Raw genomic sequence first — 8,684 nt, 5'->3', positions numbered from 1 at the left:
ATGAAAGGGAAAACATTTTTCAGAACACAGTTTTTCTCGACTTCCTATGACATCGTTTTTTCAAAAATGACAAACACCCGGCAGTCAAAAAGGTCATAAGAGGTACTTAAACAAACGCCAGAAAACCCCCCCCTCTCGCTACAATACGTGGAGCACTGCCTTCCCCACCAGGTTGTGTATACAATAAAAAAGATACCCTCCACTCAAAAAGAAAAAAGAAATACCACAATACCCTACGTGGGGAAGTCAATTGCATTGCGCTCCACGTTCCCCGTGTCCTTGTGGGGTACTCAAGATAATTGGCGGGGGCTTGGCTACGAGGGACATGTAGGAGGGCGTGATCTGGAGGAGCTCCCGAGATCCTGTAATGATCCGGGCAAAAAAGTGCGTGATGATGGGCCGACGACCGCTGAAAATACACATGTCGGTGTGTGAATGATTGGGCCACGCGTGGTGAACTTCTGGATGGTGCAGGAGGAACGGCGGCAGAGATCGGTGCGGAAAAGATAAGGAGCGCCGGAGACGAAAGACGACACAAAATGGCCGACCAATGTCCGGAACAAAGGAAGAAGCAGGCCGCACGGTGACCTAGCGAAAGGGGCATACTGAGTGCACATTTGTCACTTGTGCAAAATAAGGTCCTCTGGGTCATGTCGAATAGAACAGTGAGGCCGAAGGCGAAACAGCCCACCTTAGACGACTTCGCTAAGACGTCCCCGGGTCAAGACAATACCAAGAGCAGGGACAAGCCGCCTGCAAGCGGCATGACAACTTCGGGCGCTAACCAAGAAGTCCTAGCTGCGATTGCGGACCTAAGGGCGGCCTGGGAATCTAAACTCGAACTAGCCGTCACTGAACTGAAAACGGCACTGGACCTCAAGGTCGGAGAGGTGCAGGAGGACGGTAATCTACTCCGACAGGATGTCAGGGCCTTGGCGGAGCGCACAGAGTCCCTTGAGAAGGAAGTTAGCCCGAATACTGCGGATTGCGCCTCCCATAAAGCCGAATTGCATGCCCTGATACAAAGAGTGGGCAACTTGGAGAGCAGAGCGGAGGAGCCGGAAGGACGAGCCCGACGAAACAACATCCGCATCGTGGGCCTGCCGGAGGGATTGGAGGACCACGATCCCACGGAATTCATTGAATCCATGCTACTGCAAGAGATACCCGGAGGAGCCCTATCCGAAGGGTTTGCAGTGGAAAGGGCACATAGAGATCTAACAAGGAGGCCGCCGCCGGGGAACCCGCCTAGGCCGGTGATAGCCAAAATTCTTAACTACCGAGATCGGGAGAGGATATTGGAACACTTTCGTAAGGGAGGAACGATCACACGAGGAGCGGCAAACATCACGGCCTACCCGGACTACACCCTGTCTGTGCAGCGTAGCCGCATGAACTTGAGAGAGGCGGGCCACAAATATATGTTACTGTATCCGGCAAAAATTGAAAGTCATTCATAAACACAAAACATTGTTTTTTGAGACCCCGGAGGATGCCATGGGATGGCTCGATGCGCAAGGATGTCCCCAGGAGTCAGAAGTTCGGACGGAGAAAGAGCACGGAAGAGATAAGTGATGCACGAAGAAGGAGCCACAAGATGGCGCGGCACGTGGGACTTGAATATAGTCGCTTGCGCAGCCTTCAGTAGAGAAGGTCAGACTATTGCACTATATGTTATAAGCACTGTAGTTAATGTTGAATTAATGGGAGCCTTACAGAGCGGTTCTCTCTACCCCACAACAGTTTTAGTTAAGTGGCCATTAGGGCGACTTCACCCTACTGAGCTCTGTGCATCGTTTGGTGCTTGCAGGGCTAGATGTGGGGGTGCCTGAGTTCCGAGAATGGAGCTGGGCAGCAGTTGGGGTGTGTGATGTTGGGGAAGGGACGGGTGGGGGGAGGGGAGGGAAGTTGGGGATTTACCGTGTACATAGTTATGGGGAGTTTGAGCTGGTACGAGAAGCTACAAGCAAAGATGGAGGGCTGTATCTGTATCACGTGGGCAAAGGGGAGTCGCTACATGGAAGGCAAGAAGACACTCATGAGCCATGGGAGACCTTAAGATCGTAACATGGAATGTCAGGGGACTTAACAGCTACTTAAAAAGAAACAAAGTCATGATGCACTTAAAAAGACAGAAAATTGATATTGCGTTGTTTCAGGAAACACATCTGACCCAGCAAAAATTGGAACTGGTGGGGAAGAAGTGGAGAGGTACTGTAGTGGGCTCTCCGTACTCTGCCTACGCTAGGGGAGTGCTGGTCTGGGTGGCACCGCACGTTCCGCTCCAACTTACACAAGAGGTGGTGGACACGGGGGGGAGGTTGGTCGTATTAAAGGCTTTGGTAGAGAATAGAGAGGTGTGCATTATAAATACGTATGCCCCCAACCAAAACACTGCGACGTATTTTAGAACCCTATGTACTCATCTGGGCCCGTGTATGGGAGGAGCGGTTATCTAGGGAGGGGATTTCAACTGTGTGCTCAATCCAAAGGCAGACAGATCTGATGGGAAGATTGATAGGCCCACCCCAGCAGCCAGGGTATTGCAGACATTACTAGATGACTTTGGGCTGGCGAATGTTTGGAGACTGAAACACCCTAATGAAACACAGTACTCGCACTACTCAGCTCTGCAGCACCTGCACACGAGGGTGGATTACTTTTTTGCCACGCCAGATGTGATGATAGAGACCACCCAAATAGAATATAGAGCGAGGGTCCTGTCGTACCACTCGCCACTGGTGCTGACCTGGCAGCGCTGCCGCCCCAGGGCGCGGATACCGACATGGCGCCTCCGGGCGGAGGCGCTCCGAGACCCAGTCTTCAGGGAAGATATCAGGGATGCGATCTCACAGTACTTTGAGGTAAACACAGGCAGCGTAGATTCAGCGTGCACACTCTGGGAAGCCTTTAAGGTGGTGTTGCGGGGTGCTGCTATTGCTAAGTCAAAAGGCCTACATGGTGGGGTCCTAACAGAACTAGAGGAAGCGGAAGAGAAACTGGAGCGCGAAAGCAACAGGGCGGGAGGGGACGCAGAACTTGTACTCGAGTTGCAGCAGAGGTGCGCAGAGCTTTGGGAAAGGCTCTGGAACCTTAACTACAAGAAGTATGTCGAGAGGCAACATGCAGGTCGGGATAAAACTGGCCGCTTGTTGGCGTGGTTATATAAGAGCGAAACCCCCAGGCCCCCGATTAGGACAATAACTAGAGAAGACGGGGAGGTGGTTGACACCCAGGAAGGAGTCAACGAGGCATTCTTGGACTATTATAGAACATTATATGAGGACAGAGGAGGGGACAATCGGGAGGAGATTAGAGAAACACTAAAAGACGTGGAATTACCTAAGATTAGTGATGAAGAAAGGGAGGAGCTGGATGCACCGATTACCTTAGAGGAATTAGAGGAGGTGGTGAAGCAGCTGCCCACCTGCAAGACCCCGGGCACGGACGGATTCCCTGGTGAGTTTTACAAAATATATAAAGTGGAAGTACTCCCCCCTATGCTAGAGATGCTCAATGAGTCTTTTGAGAAGGGTCGGCTACCGGAATTGCTCAGAGAAGCACTAATTGTGCCGCTCCCTAAGCCCAACAAGCCAGGGCATAGCTGCGGCTCCTGTAGGCCGTTGTCAATGTTGAACCAGGACAGCAAGATCTTGACGGCATCCTGGCCAATAGGCTGCGAAGGGTTATCAGCAAACTGATACACCTGGATCAGACAGGTTATGTCCCCAACAGAAATATAACCCACATCCACAGGCTACTCCACCCGGTGATTGAAGAGGGAAACAGAAGCGATGGGAAATGGCGGTGGTGTCCCTAGATGCAGTCAAAGCTTTTGATTCAGTGAGGTGGCCATGGTTGCTGGCAGCCCTGGAAGAATACGGGATGGGGCCGTGTTATGTTAGGTGGGCAAAATTATTGTACAGTGAACCACTGGCCCGAGTATGCACAGGATCGGTGATATCTGAGAGGTGGCAACTCAGTAGAGGCACCAGACAAGGGTGCCCCTGATCCCCGATGTTATACATTCTAGCCCTAGAGCCCCTGGCAGTGTACAATATGACATGGTTGGTATTGAGGCAGGGGGAGAGAAACACCTAATATCCTTGTATGCTGACAATTTACTACTGTATTTGAAATATCCGGAAGAAAATCTTCAGTATATTCTAGAGGTCATGGAAAAATATGCAGAACTGTCCGGCTTAGCGGTAAACCCCCAAAAATCGAGCATGTTCCCATTGGGGAGCTACATAGGAGCCCCTCTGGAACGGTTGCCAGTGTTGTCCGTACCTTGGGCGGCTGATTCCTTCTGCTACCTCGGAATAGATGTATATCAAACGGTGGAGAGGGAACACTTGCATAACACTGAGGTGGCTGTGAAAAAAATCCGAACAAATATGAAGTTTTGGGAGAAGCTGCCGCTGGCGATGTTGGGACGGGGGGCGATGCTCAAAATGGTGGTCCTGCCTAGGCTGTTACATTTCTTCAGTAACATACCATACTTGATACCCAAAAAGTTTTTTGTCAAACTGAACAGCATGTGTAGGGACTTCCTATGGCACGGCACTCGCTATAGAGTGGCGCTATGGAAGCTACAGAACTTCCATGATAGAGGGGGCATTAAGCTGCCGAACTTTGAGGCCTATTATGTAGCTAGTCAGTTGCAATATGTAACCAAATGGCTCTCTGATGAAGAAACTCCTGAATCTAGGCTGTTTGGGCAGGACTGCACTCCGTTTTACCTAAAGGAGATTATCTGGGTGCCTAGACTCGAAATGAAAGAACGCCCGGGTATTCTGTTGCTTGGGTGGAAGATGTGGCACAGAGTATGCCAACTGATGGAGAACCCGTGCCCGTGTTCCCCACAGGTGCCACTAGTCGCCTTAGCTAGGGGAGACAACCAGCTCAGGATGATAATCAGGACCTATTGGGAATCGGTTGGACTCGTCACATTGGGAGACATATGGCAAGAAGGGATTATTAAAGATTTTGAAGAACTGGGAGAAGAGACAGGTTTGCATGGAGGCCAATATGTCACGTATCTTAGGCTAGTGCAGACTATTCGCAAAATCTGGCCAGAGATTGTACTGACGGAAGAGCCAGACGTCCTAATGGGAACAATGTATGACATATCAGAAGGAGGGCACGAGATCTCTAGACTGTATGAGATGGTGATGACCCGGGTGGGGAAGGATTTGACTGATTTGAGGCTGGACTGGGAAGCGGAGGTGGGGGCACAGATGACCGATGGAATGTGGGAACGTGCTATAGGATACCACAAGAAGGTGTCCAGAAATGCTAGATTGCAGCAGATACAGTTATACATAACGCATAGAGCCTATATGACCCCGAAGAGAATATCTTGACGGCGTCCTGGCCAATAGGCTGCGAAGGGTTATCAGCAAACGCAGGAAGACAAGCATGCCCAAAATGCGATGAAGAAGATGCTGATATGACACACATGTTCTGGTCTTGCCCAGTGATTGAAGCTTTTTGGGGGGAAGTGGCACGGAAACAAGCGGATAAAGGGGTCACGCTCAACATAGATACGGCCTGGGCCTGCCTGTTGGGAGGGTTTCCCAGACCACGGAATACTAAACACCTTGGGAAACTGAGGGACCTGGCATATGTGCTTGCTAAAAGAAGGATTGCCATGGGCTGGAAGCAATGCCACAAGCCACGGGTAGAGGTATGGTGGCGGGACTTGCAAAAATGGGCGCAGGCTGAAACGGTGGTGTGGCAGGAGGCATGCAGCAAGTGCGGGGAAGAAGATGTGGGTAACCTGATGGCTTGGAGAATGTTAATAACAGGACTGTTTGGCACAGTATTGGATTCTGCAGCTTCGGAAGGAAGCGATGCCCAGCTACACGTAGCGGATACAGAACGAGAAACGGCTCTTGAGGGGGGGGGGGTTTGGGGAGCAGTAATGAGCGTTAATTGATGTTCACGAGTCTGTTGTAAATAATGCTGCAAGTTTGGTTTGTATTGTTTATTTGTTTTCAAAATAAAAATATGTTTTAAAAAAATAAAAAAAAAGATAATTGGCTTAGTCACGCGGTTTTATGCGAGACAGTAAAAGTCTCCTGTTTCAACACAGTCGCTGTCCTCATACACGCACATGGAACTCTCTCTAACGGTTGTAATTGGAAGACAGGTGATTCCCAATTCTTGTGCCACAGTAAGGATAGCGGAAGAAAAAGATTTAATTCCCAAAAAAGAGAAAAAAGAGGAGAAACTAACGCTGCCCTCGCCCCTCACCCCTGCTCCCGGCTAACAGGCAAACAGGGCACTTCCGGGCACTTCTCGGTGCGCGCGCGCTGGTGCGGCTGTGCCAATTTGAAGGGGTTTCCAAAAAAGTGGGCGGGGCTAATTACAAAAGAGAGAAAAAACAGGAATTTAGGTGTTTTAAATGTACGTTAATGTACGTTAATGTACTTAATGTTCTTCCAGAAGTGGGCAGAATGCTCACCCTAAGGGTACAAAGTGAATGGGTCCACAGTATTGTCCACAAAGTGCAGGTAATCCACGGTCTTGGCAGGACGCCTTGTGGGAGTTTCCAGGCAAACAGGGTACTTCCGGGCACTTCTCGGTGCGCGCGGCCGTACAAATTTGAAGGGGTTTCCAAAAAAGTAGGCGGGGCCTAAGCGTACAAAGTGAATGGGTCCACAGTATTGTCCACAAAGTGCAGGTAATCCATGGTCTTAGCAGGACGTCTTGCGGGAGTTTCCAGGCAAACAGGGCACTTCCGGGCACTTCTCGCATATGTTTTGGGCATGCCCTGAAATAAAGGGATTCTGGAGGGAGGTGGCGTACCTCGTGGCAGAAAAAGAGATCATTTTGGACATAGGCTCCTTGTGGGCATGTATGTTAGGGGGGTTCCCTAGGCCGTGTAAACTCAAACATGTGAGCAAACTTAAAGATTTAGCGTATATACTTGCTAAACGTAGAATTGCAATGAGCTGGAAAGCAAACAGAAGGCAGAGAGTGGAAGCCTGGTGGCATGATCTCTAGAAATGGGCAGATGCCGAAACAACGGTGTGGCATGAAACTGCAAACAGAGGGGGAGAACAGACACACTGGTAGCCTGGAAACACTTGGTTGCAACTCTGTCTGGGTCTGGTCAGGGAAGCCCGGAAGAAGATAATCCTTCAGGTGCAGAAAATGATGGGACGCCCATAGAAAGGGGTTGATTCAGGCTGAAGTTTGGGGTAGGCTTGTGAAGGGAATGGGGGGGAGAAATACAAAGTGTATTTATGTGTGATAATGTGATTGCATATTTGGTGTTCTGTATGGTGTTTATGTTGAAACCAATAAAAATTGTTTAAAAAAAGAAAACAATAATAGAACACTATAACATCTACTGACTAAGATACTACTCCATGAGATGTGTACTCTTTTAATCCCTCCCTTCTCACCTGTGTTTATTTTTTGTGGAGCTCTCCATCCTACTTTTCTATAGGGGCACGTTGAGATGAAGAAACAATGGTAACTTGGGTAGCTGAAGTATTCTATAGTCTCTTGTCACAAAATGTTTTAACTTTTTTAAGAATGAGACTTTGGGGATAAGTAGCTGGTGAAAAATACTGTGATCTTTAGGGCTTGGATGGAGAGATCTCTCTTTCTAATAACTTGCTCTTTTTTTCTTTCTTTTGCAGGTTCTCTGAATTTAAGAAAATGAATTATGGCTGCGGAGGTCTCCAGAGTTACTTAGGATGAGAAAACGTTTTAAAACATAAGTTCGCTTATACAGAGCAACTACAGCCTTCAGGGAAGCACGCAGAAACTACTGTGAGGTGAAAACTTGAAGAACATTCAGGTACGTAAACAGCTTATCAAACGTCTTCTTTCTTCAACTATTAAATTTGTTTATTGTTATTTTAAATACCTCTTGTCTTGTCTGCAGGTTTTGGGAAATGCTGAGGAAAAAACTTTCGGAAGATGCGGTGGCTGCGGGAGAAACTTCTGACTGAAATTGCTGCGACTATAAATGAAAACTGTTAACTGGAGATGCTGCAGCGGTGAGTGAGCCTTCTGGCGGAAGATGCTGCGACTACGAGTGAAGACTACTGACTGAAGATGCTGCGGCTTTGAGTGAAACTTCTGAGGGAAGATGCTGCGACTACGAGCAAAGACTGCTGACTGAAGATGCTGAGGCTGGGAGTGAAATATTTGACGGAAGCTAGTTGCTTCGGAGATAACCTTAGACAGGTAAGTCTTTTTTATTAAATTATTGAACTCTAGTTTTTCTGTAAAACTAATGATTCTATTATCTCCTTTTACAGGTTCTGTGAGGAGAAACGCTGGTAGCGTTACGCGCTGTCAGCGGAGCAGACGCGAAGCGCGTGTTGCAGCGGGGGCAGGGCTTAAATAGCTCCCTCTGTAATATGAATAGAACGTGCTGCAATTTATAAAGGGACCTTGCAGCGGCCATGTTAATTGTATGGAATTACTGTAAAACATCTCAAAAGTCTATGGAAGTGTATGCTGAGAGTGATGTAAATGCCATGTGTGCCAGGCTAACACCCACCTTTGACCTGCTGTTGTATCTAATGTTCTCTGCCTAACCTGAAAGCCTGAATGAGGGCTATGCCCACTGACTGGGATCATGACACATGTAGGAAGACAGGTTCCATCCTGGGTTTCGTGGGGGCGCTGCCCTCCGAGTACACAGAGTTTCAGGATGT

The sequence above is a fragment of the Ambystoma mexicanum genome, chromosome 4p (genome assembly GCF_040938575.1).
Source record: "Ambystoma mexicanum isolate Mex_15411 chromosome 4p, UKY_AmexF1_1, whole genome shotgun sequence".
Taxonomy (NCBI): domain Eukaryota; kingdom Metazoa; phylum Chordata; class Amphibia; order Caudata; family Ambystomatidae; genus Ambystoma; species Ambystoma mexicanum.
The sequence above is the reverse complement of the archived record's forward strand: the minus strand, read 5'-3'. Positions refer to the sequence as shown.